The sequence below is a fragment of the Pleurodeles waltl genome, chromosome 5 (assembly GCF_031143425.1).
Source record: "Pleurodeles waltl isolate 20211129_DDA chromosome 5, aPleWal1.hap1.20221129, whole genome shotgun sequence".
In the NCBI taxonomy this organism is placed as follows: Eukaryota; Metazoa; Chordata; class Amphibia; order Caudata; family Salamandridae; genus Pleurodeles; species Pleurodeles waltl.
This window is the reverse complement of record NC_090444.1, coordinates 700,654,277-700,667,492: the sequence shown is the minus strand read 5'-3', so window position 1 is coordinate 700,667,492 and position 13,216 is coordinate 700,654,277. Positions and strand designations below refer to the sequence as shown.

General features: G+C 46.2%; 1 protein-coding gene across 3 annotated transcripts in view; it reads right to left on the bottom strand.

The window, feature by feature from the left end:
- The window catches only part of TIAM2 (TIAM Rac1 associated GEF 2), a 315,407-nt gene extending 303,933 nt beyond the window's left edge, over positions 1-11,474 (bottom strand). The window contains exon 1 of one of the 3 annotated variants that reach the window (XM_069234637.1): positions 10,957-11,474. The gene's annotated coding sequence lies outside the window, so the exon portion shown is untranslated. Of the gene's footprint in view, positions 1-10,381 lie in introns of all 3 variants that reach the window. The other 2 variants (XM_069234638.1, XM_069234639.1) reach the window with 2 other exon arrangements.
- Positions 11,475-13,216: the final 1,742 nt, after the last annotated feature.

Sequence of the window (13,216 nt, the reverse complement as noted above, 5' to 3'; positions counted from 1 at the left end):
CTGTGCCTGTTGCCAGTGGGTTGCTTGTTGGGGCTCTGACTACTTCTGCTGGCTCTCATGCCTTCTGAGGGTCAGCCCGGACTCCCCTCCAAGGGTTGAGTCACCAGGACCTTGCTGGTCCTGCCACATCTCTGCAAAACCTCCAACAGCTTCTTTAGCATTTGCCTGTGCGTGTTGGTGGTCCTCCGGACCACTGACCCGTCTGCAATCCTTCAACCATCGAGGGACAGCTCATAGGTGACTCTTGGGACTCCCCTACAGTTCCTGGACCCCGCAGCTGGACTTCATCTATCACTGTTGATCCGGATCTTCAGCTACACAAGGTTAGCCTTTGGGTCCTGCCCCACCTGGACACTCCTGCTTGGACTGGACTCTGTCCCCTTCTTTTGCAGGTCCACCTCACCCGGAATCTGCCCTTGGGTTCCACTGGTCCGGCCCTGCTTCAGCATTCCCTAACTGCAACATTCCAATACTAGCCTATGGGAGAAGCGGGTAACTTACCTCTCTGCAACAGCTGCTCGGGATCTTCTAAGTACTTACATTTTGGGGGTAGCATTTTCCCCCAGCCCTTGTCTAACTACTCCATACACTCTGTTTGGGGACACCCATTGTCATTCCATTTTTTTTAGTATATGGTTTGCCCATCCCCGTAGGGTTGTTACTAACTTATGATTTTCCTGAGTACTTACCTGTGTATATTTTGTGTGCTCATACCTCCAGAGGGAGGAATACCAATGGTTCACTGAAGGCACACACCTGCAAAATGCTTCATGAAGATTTCTCTGACTGTGGCCACAACCCTGTGTTTATTCTTTGGCTAGCCCCTGTGAGAATCAACTGAAGAGAGTGTGGAGCAGCGAACACAAGTGCTCAAGGAGTCCACAAAGTGCATGAAAATAACCTTCAGGGTGGGACGGAGCACACTCTTGCTTTAAACAGGGGACCTGTAGGAATGTACTTTCCATAAACAGCGAGAGGGGAAGTAAGTCACCCAGCAGGGGTTGGTGATGATCCTTACATTCTTGGAATAGTCACTGTGGAGGACTCCTAAATACAACAGAAATTAAACAAACTATCTCATGGTGCTCCTGAAATTACTTGAGACAGAAGTCTATATATCAACAGATGAAGCTGCAAGCGGCAAATTTTGAGTCAAACATGAAGGGATGGTACACATATTAGTCAATGTATATATAGACAGAGGCATCATCAGGTTGACGTTTGAGGTGACACCAGAAGAATAAAACAGGGAAACTTTATTCTGATCCGCAAACATTTAAAAATTACATTTCTTTCTGATTAATGGCCTTGATTATTATAAGTGGCCATTTAACTCCAGTGGGGCTGTTAATAGCAATTACCATATTCTAGCAGAATTGTGAGATCTATGGAAGTGCCGTGGATCCGTTTAATTTCATCTAGAGATTTCTCTGGGTCAAAGTGCAGAGTAAAATATGAAATAAATTGGGAAGCAGATCCAGGTTTACTTATTTCCTCAGTAATCCCTAATTTTTGAGTGGACCCTCAGGGTCCAACTCATAATGGTCTGGATCTTTCTCTGTTATCGATAACTTTGGGGTGGGAAAACACCTACCATTTTCCATGGTCACTCATAAGAAGGGCCTAAGTGTTCCATCTTCTCTGCAAGCTATGCCTTTTTTTAGGAGGGGTGGTCTAGGTGTAAAAACTGTATCCTCGATCCTTGGCACACTGTTTTGCATTGTGCTCTTTCTTCTGCTTCAACTGAGTTTTCTTCAAGCAGATGAGTGTATCGCTGACAGAAATAGTAACTAATGTAACTTAAAATATGCGTATAATGTCATCTCTTTAAACTGCGTTATTGTGGCCTTGGCATCCCGATCTCAATATAAGCTTATTTATCAGTTTTAAATTAAAAACAAGATAGAAGCTATAAATCTAGTCCAAAATAAATCAAATCAACCATTTATGTTGTGCAAAAACTTAACCGTTTCTTTGATATTGGAACATTAAGTGTTATTGTTACTAAACTCAAACGTACTCTTTCTATTAGCGTGGAGAAAACAAAGGGCACAGGAGTCTCTGCCTGGATTCAAATCTGCGTATCACATTTGAGATTTCCACAGTAAGTGATCAACCCAAAAACCTACCCACATCAGCAACGTACTAAATCACAGCCAGCCCCAACGCTTTCTTTTCAGCGGCACTTCATCGCTCCTTCGACTGGCTGGAGCTCAGCAAAAAGTTGAAGGGGCAGCCTCTTATCTTGCAGGACATGGAAGGGAATATCTCCTGCTGCTATAAAAAGAATTGATCTCTTGTTGTGGCTGTAAAGAGCCCTTCCCTTGCCTCTTTGTCACTGGTAAAGGCGAGCAGGAGTTACAAGGCAAACACTTTCTCCTCCAGCCCTGCCCACGTGGATCACCGGGCTGCAGCAGGAAGATAAAGCAGACTGAGTGTATACACTGCAGCTAAACACAGATATTGCTTTTCTTTTTGGCAGCAAATTAGCTTTCGAAAAGTATGCTTTGGGGTCACGTGCTCTTCGCAAATCAAAAACAGATTGCCCGTCGCTGCTGGCCCAATCAGGTTCCTCTGAGGAGTGCGCACGCGGCCAATGTCCTGCGGTCTGCCTGGCAGGCACGCGGTTCTCTTAATGAGGAGGCCTGCTGCACCAGTGTGCTCGGGGCCACGGCCTCCCACAACACCGCGCGCCTAACGTACAGACTCTTATCCGCGCTCTCGGATTTACGGGCCTTCGGGCCCAGTTTAAAGATACCGCTGACCTCCACGTGCGCATGTGTCTGGGCACCTTACAGCGTGGAGTTTGACTAAACGTTACTTTTTGCCGTCGGACGTGGATAGAAAAAAAGGCTTCAGCTTTCCAGGAAACTATGTAAGGATTTGGAACTGGTCGACATTTTATTGTGATCTACCAGCGGTTCATGAGACGAAGGGGCCATGCTTTGAATTATCCCTGACTGACTTGCACCACGTTTTGTGCTCGGTGTCTTCAGCCTGCCAAATATCTCGAAAGCGAGTGAAACCACCTGTGTTCTCCATGCAAGTGGCCAAATTAACCCGGTCCCATCGCTTCCAGGCGGGTCTGGTGAAATCCAGGTTCTGTACCTGAGATGTCTGAAAATATACTTCCTTCAGTTAAAAAAAAAAAAAGATATAGTATGAACAATGTTTGGGATTCTTCTACTCTGGATGGAGCAAAATAACAGCATTTTTTAAACGTCTTGAATAAGTGGGGCAAGTCAGTACTGGGTGTCATAGTCCTTGGCTGAAAGTGTGGATTCTTGGTAAGCTGATTTAACCAGAGCTGCAAACTTTTCTTCTAGGTTCAAGCCTTTGACAGCAGAGCTATTTCTAAATGGCACACTCACCTGCTATAAGAGCACCACGTGACCTTATCAGGAACACCCTCGTCCAGCTGTGGGCTTTGTTTTTTCAAATCATTGCTTTCAGTCGAAATGGGCACATTGATAAAACCAGGAATACAACCCCCAGAAAGCAATAGGTTGTTTCTGGAAAGCTCAGGACTGGCAGATGGTGTCCCTGAGGACAAGGAGTCATTTTGTAACTTAGCTTGTGGAAGCCCCTGAATATCGAACCCAGAATATTGGTGGGACAAGACATTGAAAAAAATATTACTGGAAAACCCTTTTCTTTGAACACCACCACCTCCACCCCTTGCACAGCAATGCATGGCTCGTGGCAGAGCATGTCAAGTAATGGTTCAATTCTCCTTAAGAGAGGGACACAAACTGGTCATCTTAAGTGAACACTGTTCAAAGACTTCCCCCTCATTTACAAAGATCCGCCCTGCCTCAATTTAATGGTAACACTTTCCCAGTAGGTTTGTCGTATCCTGTTTGCATCAGTCTCTTTAGTGTAATAAGCTCACAACACTTGACTTGTTCTAGCACCCAATTACTTTTGAGATTTGAGGACTTGCAGAGAATTAATCACCTTTATGGTTTGCTCTGTCTCCCAGTCTAGGTGTCTTACAGCTGGTTATACCTCTCCTTCTCCAAGACCAAATTCCTGCATCTGGAAAATTAATATACAATGGCCACTACCATAACACCAAAGTCAATGGATCTATTATAAGTACAGGAGTAAAAGCCCTTGGCAATAATTTCCACTCATCTTGTCATATAAGAGCTGCATCAAGCAATCTTCGGAGATACAATTTGGCCTCCTACATCTACTATAGAAGACAAACCCTCTTGAACAGTATCTGCCGCTACTGATACTACTGCAGAGGCCGAAACAGACATCTAAAAGATAAATAAATGAGCACTCAATTTGAGAGATATAGCTGAAATAGTCCAATATTGTGAAAATTGAAGATGAAACGTTTCAAAATTGTGGATAAATTCTCTGTATTTTCATCACAAAACCGAGCTCATAAAGCCTTTAGTTCCATTCCAAGAGTAAGCTCATAAACCTGTGTTTCGTTCAAGCGAACTTCTTCAGGACAAAGTAATGTGGGGAGGATCAGATCCTAATAAATCTGGCTCATAATTATTAGTGTGGTTTGTTCATAGTTTATGCACGTCCATAGTAGAATGAACAGCAGGGTTGCTTGCAAAACATGTTGCAAGTTTTGATTAAGGCAGATAGCTAGCGTATCCCTGCAGTCCACAGAAGTGAGTTTATGCCCCCCTTTCAAAAACACCGCCAATGGCTTCTTTCCAAAGGAGAGCAGTATTGTCAAAAACCTAGGCGTTAACAACAAGCGGATGAACAAAAACTAAACAACCTTCCCATATACACGAGCTGCTGTCTATGCTTGAATACCCACAATCTTAGCACTGTTCTCTCTAGCCATCTACGGAACAAACCATCCTCAAAGGTATTCCGGGTAGCACACTTTCCCTGTCTTGCACCCCACTTCTCTTCTCTCAGCTACAAGATGGTACAGCTGGAAAAACTAAAGGACGTCTTTTCCTAGCAGTGACACTGCCCATCTTCTTCCTGCTCGCTTGCTAAACTGGACCAATCACAGTCCCCAGTATCCCCTGTAGCTCATTCTATTTTTATCCATTTTATTTACAGTGCCGTTGTCTAATGTGTTTAGAACTCGAAATAGATGTTATTGACACAGTTGACTAATTAAAACATAACTCAATATATGAAACCATCCTAATATAAATTATAATCCTTAAAACTGTTCAATCACGTTAAATAACCCATGACAAGTAATAAATACAATTAAACCAGAAGTTCTATCTGCAGTCCCAATCCACAATACCAACGTTCTGAAATGACACTGGGAGAGAGCATGCTTATTAAGAGTACTGCTGGGTCCTAGCGCACGTCTCTTCCGTCTTTGTGAATACCTATTGTTTGATGTCTTTCGCTGGCAGGACTTCAGAACCCCATTATTCACCCCTAACGACCCACAGGCAGCTCCTGGGAGTTATCCCAAAAGAAGATACATGTGGCCAAGTGCACGATCTCCCACATACACACAGAGCATCTCACTTGTATGTATGTATTCGCCCCTCGGTCCTACTGCCACGCCCACAAACCCCCATGAAAGTAATCACCCTAAACCGTGTTGTTCATGTGTACTGTATTGTTTGCTACGTACCGATCGATAAACATCATGCCATCGGCCGTGCATCGAAGATATCACTTTTATTGCAACTTCGCATTAAAAACTTGTAAAAAGATCAATTACAAAAGATATGCAAAATCACCCAGAGGCGGCAATGTAACAATTCAAAACCGAGACAGCGTCAACTGGAAGCACCGGAAACGATGAAGGAAACCAAGAGTGAATGAGACATGGCCACAGTGACAGAATGTGAGAATTACGTGTGCAACAGATTATCACATGGAAAGAGCTGGACTGGGAGAACCATCATTAAAATGTAGACAACGTGGTCGAAATCCAATCGAAACCACTGAGATTTCGTGTTTTTGAAATAAGCCTGCTTGTCCACTGGCCGGCAGAAGTTTGCATTCCATGTTAGCTGTTACTACGAAAGTTGTTGGTCTGTAAAAGGCATAGAACTCACAGTTCTGGTGAGGATAGTATTCAAGCATGAGGGCAACCCATCACCACAAGTACGAACACTCCCACGAACAACTCCCGACCCACCGTTTCTGAACGAACTGAGCGGAGCCAGCAGGGCTAAGCACTTTACCTTCAATGCGGCGCCCACCTGTCCGCGCAGGTGGATAATCCAGGGTCGGTCTACCAGCCTCTCTCGTGCAGGCAGGAGGGGAGGCTTTGCCTCCAGCCAGGCACGAGCACAAACTTCCAACAAAAGCTGAATGTGACCATCCGAAATGTTCACAGGTTATCCCCAAAGTGCCGCCGAGCTCATTCCTGGGACGCGAGGGCTACCCCGGGGATTGCCTTGGGTCGCCCGCGCCGCGCAGTAACCATGACATCGCGAAACACAGCCGATTATCTGTCTGAGCTCCCCGGGTAACAAAGGCCATCTGTATTTTATCAATCACTCGTCCGGCCGCGGACGGAGTGACAATGCAGGTCCACCCAACCGAACCTCATCTGCCTCAGAGATACAACTGCAATAACCAGGGGATAGCCGCGGATTAGAGCCGCCGCGGGAGGGCTCGTTACGGGGTGAACGCTACCGCTGTCTGAACTTCTCGGCAGATAAGTAACGGGGAATCGCCATTTTCCACAATGTGACATCAGCAACGGGAGGGGAAATGAGTGAGAGGCTGTTAAGGAGTGAGGCTCATGGAACAAGGAATACACATGCATAAAACTAGCATTGACTTCTTCATGCTCCCCTTAGCTCCCTCAGCCACAAAGTACAAAACGACTTGGTGTTTTAACTGCTGCCGACTTTGAGGTTTTCGTGAGCCAAGAGAACTGACAAGAGTGCGCTGGAGCCCCATACTGTTACCAGGTCTAACTCGGTGTTATTGTCACACAGCTAAACATTCTACAGACGCGCGAGTACACGACTTCCTGGTCTCTGTCACCTTGCGCGTTGGTGTAAACTCTACGGCCCATATGTATGAACACATTTTCCCATAGACTCAGAATGGGTAAAACCCTTTGATACATAAGGCCCTAAATGTCAAACTAACGTCAGAGCCCTATACCTATCCCACTGACTAAACAAATCAACGCAATCCTCTTGGCCTTAATACCCCTTCCCAATCCCTGTCTGAATTCTCCATGGTCTTTTCTCATTGGATCCACCCGCCTACCAGTCGTTCCTCACATGACCTGCCAATGCTCTGGCAACTCCTGCACCATGGGCCAGAATTGCCAGATTTCAAAAACTACTACCTAGAACAACATAACTAAACACAGACTTTAACCTAATTTTTTATATCCCGGATCTAAGTATATTTGTTCCTCGAGCAACATTACAGGGTGTCCTGACCTGCTGCAACCTGCCCTTGCCACCATATGCTTGCTTTCCAACCCAGTGCAGGATGGGAGGATAATGGCGGGCATACGTGGCTTGTGTTTGGGGCATTGTGATTCTGCATACTGTCCACTGGCCAATCAGATTAGGATACAGTCTGTGCATCGTCACCGGTCTCCCCATGCCCCTGAGTGCCCCACCCAAGGACCACTTACCACCACTCACCACTAAGGTGGTGTTGTTTGTTTACCTCACAAGAGAATGCTGAGGAAACGTGTTGGATGAATGACAGGGCATAGTCTTACTCTAAAATCCACTGGCAGGCAGTACACATGCTGTCCTAGCTTTACTCAATTTTAGAAAAACACATTTGAATGTGGTTCTGACATACATTTTGCCTGTGAAACTCAGCAAAAAAGTCACCCTGTACATTTGTTAGCTGGGCTGACTGCAGCTTTTACCTCATAGTGTTAATCATATCACTAGAAGGTGTTAAATGTCTGTCTGGGTGCACTGCTGTGGATTGTGCAGTGCTTTTCTCTGGCACAATGAGGTGGTTGCTCCGAGCACTGGTATAAAATGTGCTGGCCTCTTAAACATTAGGGTTTCCAGCATCGTGGAGTTTTCTGAAAACATTAAAAATTTGTTTTTTTTTACATTTGATAACACATATCTTGCAATACACTCATCCTACTGCATGGCACGAGTACCTTGTGGTGCATGTTGAAGGTGTGTAACACAATGAGCAGGGTCTTAACAGCATTAGATCTGCGCTTGGTGGAAGTGTACAGAATGCATCAAACCTGCTCATTTCTATGCTTCTCAAAACAAAGATATAGAGAGGTACATGGACACCCTTAATACTTCGAATCAATGAGAACCACCAGCTTTGGTCAACAGTTACTCCAGAAAGGTTAAAAAAGTTGTAAGATGTCCTTTTGTAAGCATAAGGTCGTCACTGCCAAATAAGCCAGTTTAAGAATAACTGTTTAGCACACCTTTCTCAATTAGGAGGAGTAATTTGAAATGTGATGCATCGTTTTTGTCAGCTTAGATGGCCTCAGGGGCAATTTAGAGTGTTTTGTTCTGTGCAAATCCTGTAACTTACCCAGCCTCAATGGGGAATCTGCTTAGACCCAACTTCTACATTTACGTCTGCATACGCCCTTATGTTCATAAATGATTCCACTGCAGTTATGAGCCAGTGTAACCACAATGAAATGTCTAATCAGCACTATGGATGGTGTACGCCCAGGTAAGAAAACCACATTCCCAAATTTACATTTGTTCGGCTAAACTTGCTGCAGACCGCCAGGCACACTTGTTAAAAAAAAGTACGAGCACAAAGTATGCCTCTGTGACTATTATGCTTTTCTACCAAATGCAGACTAGACGGTCCTCCCAGCAGCTGGGCAAGAGTAGCACGCGCCCTTCAGGATGTTTATACATATGTGAGCCGGTTCAGGTCCCATTAGCAACCACGTTCTTTATCCACACACCTAGCAACTGCCATGAATCCCGATTCCTGTTTCCACCCAATCAAAGTGCCCCAAGAAGAAAAAGCATAACTCCAGAAGCCCAAGACCTTAAGCTTTGCATATTTTCGAAAACCACAATAATTCTATTGTAAGGATTATAAATTAGGACTACTGAGGGAACCCCACTTGCTTGATATTTATGAGGTACCTTGAATTTAGTGAAGCCATCAATGCTCCCCAAGGTTTAAGACTTATGAGTAAGTTAAACAACCTCCAGATGGGGTATAATGTGTTTAATCAGGGCATGGATTTGAGAAGTTACACGCAGCAGAATATAAGTGAAGGGTACGCTTTCTAAAGGAAGGAGGTACCTGGTGGGATGCCACCAGCATCAATCCTCAGCTCTTCAAAACACTCATACACTACTCTACAGAGAGGATAGAAGAGATGGTTCAGCCATCCGTAGTTCACACAAGGTTTAGCTTTAATATTAGAAGGAATTTGAAAAAGGAGGAAGAGTTGGAAAATGGTCTCGTAGTTGGCAAATAAAGCTCAGTGTAGCCATGAGTAAAGTCGAGCATTTGGGGCCCAGATACCCAGGTTAAGGGATGATGTTGAACAGGCTCCAGGAGCTAGAGAGGTCTTTGGTTTAGAATATTGGAACACTTCAAAGGGGGTAAATAATATGAAAAGGCTGTGAGGAGAGAGTGAGGAAGGTTGAAGTTCATACACAGTAGCAAATGTAGTAAGTGAAGGAAACTGTGCCCATTGCATGTACCAAGTGAGGCCTCATCTGTAACATTGTCTCCAGTTCCAGAAAACACATCTCTAAACAGAGAAACTCGGATTAACAACAATCCATAGCTACACTACTAATTAGTAGCAGAACCCATAGGTTTCAAAACAATGGCCTAAGAATATCCTGGAGACCGGAGGCTTAACACTACCCAAATAACAGAATGCAAATACAGTTCAGACAGGCCCACACTGAAGAGACTGCACTGGTATGTGCTAGGGTGGTGTCACCCATGTTACAAATAAGTAGGACGATACAGAAGGAACACATTTTCACAGACTGTGGCGGTCATGGGGGATATTTTGGTGTGCCGTTTTTCACAGAAAGGGCACTAGATGCATTGAATTGGCTTTCATCAGCAGTGTGGAGCTTAAGAGAGTAAAATCATTACAACTAGCCAGAAACAGACACAGGGCAACCTATAGTGGTGACGAGAGGAAAGATAAAACTAGAGCCCACAGTGGGTCTTGTGGGTGGGTGGGGGTCTGACTGGATGGAGAAAGGAGAGGACCCAAGCTGCCCCTTATTTGCTATGAGATTGTGTCTTGTTCCCCACCCATAGGGCACACAGGTGACTCCAAGGCACCGGTCTTCCATCCCTGGACTTTGCTATTACGTTGAGCACATTCTGGGAGCTGAACTCCTTGCTTTACTTTAATCAAGCCGGTTGGCTCAACACACTTGAGAACAACCTTGCAAAAGGGACCATAAAAATGTACCTCCATTAGATTAAAAGGGAAAATGACACTTACCGCCAACACCGAAGTCTTGCACGAGGACCTTTTTCCTATCCCTCTCACACACCCACGGAGGAGCTTCTGTTTACAAACATAAAGCTGACTAGCACGGTGCTAGAGGCACGGTGACTGTTGGCAGACTTTTCATCTACGACCCCTGAGCACAGGATGGCTAGACAGAGAGGCACGCGCCTAAAGCACGCAGGCAAATCATTTGCGTGTGCAATCCGAGCAAGACTAAAATGCATCCAAACAAACGTAACCTTCCCTGCGCTCTACTTCAAAAATACCAGCACAGATGCTGAGATCACTCGTGTTTTACTTGCCAGAGGACAAATCCGCGATGGGAACAGGGCGAGCAGTGTGCAGAGAAGGCGGGCGTCCATCCCAAGTTCCCAAGAAGACGGTAGCAAAAATACAGCAACAGCAAAAGACGCCAAAGGGACTCGAACAAAGGAACTCTTCCTGCTGACTTAGTTCTGAAAGGGATCTCTCGCCTTACTCACTGCTTTGTTTTTAAGTTGGAACGCCTGCAGTCACAAAATTCAGAGTGAAGAAACTGGTTCCTTGCTACGTTTCCCCGTCCTTACCTCCTGCACAAAGGGCGCAGCTCCAGCCCGCGGGATCCAGGGGTCCAGCCTGCTGCTCAGGGCTCCGGTGGTCCAGCCTCCTTCTCAGGGCTCCAGTCTGCTGTTCGGGGGCTGAGTCCTGCACCGCCCAGGACCCGACAGCCAGCACGGGCAGTTCCACACAAGCCCGGGGAGGAGGAGGAGGGCGCCCGTAGCACCGTTTCTCCCCCTTCGCCGTCTTTTCTTCCAAGTCCGGAAACTCTGCCTAACGCTCCGAAAGGCTCAGCTAAAAACAGCTCGCCGTGTTTAAGTCATTCGGCTACACCCTGCGTGTGCTTCTTTCTTTCCACTGCCGCGGTGGAGCGCGGGTGTCTGTGGGGCGCTGGCAGTGATTCGCCGGCGTGGTTTGGCACAGTGGCGCACGGCCACCGGGGAATACACGCTGCCGGAGCTGGCCGGGCTCGCATTCCACTGCTCTGTGGTGCTTGTGCGCAGCCAACATCTGACACTTGTGTGTTTTGTCACATTCGTTTCTCGGCAGAGGCGTGTGGAGTGCGCTTGAGCATCCTCCGAGCACGTCCCTGGTCACCCATCACTCATCCTCACAACCACACGTGGAATGCGGGAGCCCCGTAATATTCGTGTTTTTGTGTCACATCCTGAACCACACTTTTATTACTTCCAAGACCAGTGTACGTTTCTACTGAAAGCTTTACTTGAACCACACAGCGTTCCTCATGCGGACCTAAAAAAAAAAACAACACACACAGACACATAATTATTATTAAAGAACATATTGTTGCTGCCACCAGTGTAATTGTTACTTTTTGATATTTATTATTGTTAGAAATGGGGTCTTTGGTTGACATGTTACCCCCTGTTCAAGAAAGGACCCTCAGTCTAGTAAGGGTAAAAGAGAATCACCCTCAGCTAACCCCTGCTTACCCCCTTGGTAGCTTGGCAGAGCAGTAGGCTTAACTTCAGAGTATTAGGTGTAAAGTATTTGTACCAACACACACAGTAACTTAATGAAAACACTACAAAATGACACAACACAGGTTTTGAAAAAAAGGAAATATTTATCTAAACAAAACAAAACCAAAACGACAAAAATCCACAATACACAAGTCAAGTTATCAATTAAAAAGCAAAAAGAGTCTTTATGTAGTTTAAAACACACACTAACACTGTTAGCGTGAAAATGTACCTTGGGTGCGTCAAAAATAACCCCGCACAGGCAAGTGCGTAAAAAAGGGCTTGCGATGCGTAGATTTCACTCACGAGCGAGACCTTGCGTGGTTTCTCCTTTCATTGGGTCAGGGCGCGTCATTTCTTCTCTCCGCAGGAGAGCGATGCGTCGATCCGGACAGCACTCTCGGGTCCGGGCAGGCCTTGCGTTGTTTTTACACGCCCTGCAGTACTTGCGTCAGAAATCCAGCTGCACGATGATCGAAAACCACGCAGCACGGGTTGCGATCCCCCAGCCTCCGTCAGCGATGCTGCGCATCGTTTCTCCAGCTCCGTGCGTCAATTCTTCGGTCGTGTTTCTGGCGAGCGTCGATTTTGAGCCGCAGAGCTGGCGACGCATCGTTTCTTAAGCCGCGGATCGGAGTCACGTCGATCTTTTCCCCACACGGCGTTCTGTGCGTGGATTTCTTTCTCTTAGGCTGCCAGCTTCTCCTTTCAGGGTCCCAGGAACTGGATGGGCACCACAGGGCAGAGCAGGACTCTCTCCAGAGACTCCAGGTGCTGGAAGAGAGAAGTCTTTGCTGTCCCTGAGACTTCAAACAACAGGAGGCAAGCTCTAAATCAAACCCTTGGAGATCTTCACAAGATGGAAGGCACACAAAGTCCAGTCTTTGCCCTCTTACTCTGGCAGAAGCAGCAACTGCAGGATAGCTCCACAAAGCACAGTCACAGGCAGGGCAGCTCTTCTTCCTCAGCTCTTCAGCTCTTCTCCAGGTAGAGCTTCCTCTTGTTTCCAGAAGTGTTCTAAAGTCTGTGATTTTGGGTGCCCTTCTTTTACCCAATTTCTCCTTTGAAGTAGGCCTACTTCAAAGTAAAGTCTCTTCTGAATGTGAAATCCTGCCTTGCCCAGGCCAGGCCACAGACACTCACCAGGGGGTTGGAGACTGCATTGTGTGAAGGCAGACACAGCCCTTTCAGGTGTGAGTGATCACTCCTCCCATTCCTCCTAGCACAGATGGCTCATCAGGAAATGCAGACTACACCCCAGCTCCCTTTGTGTCACTGTCTAGTGTGAGGTGCAACCAGCCTTACT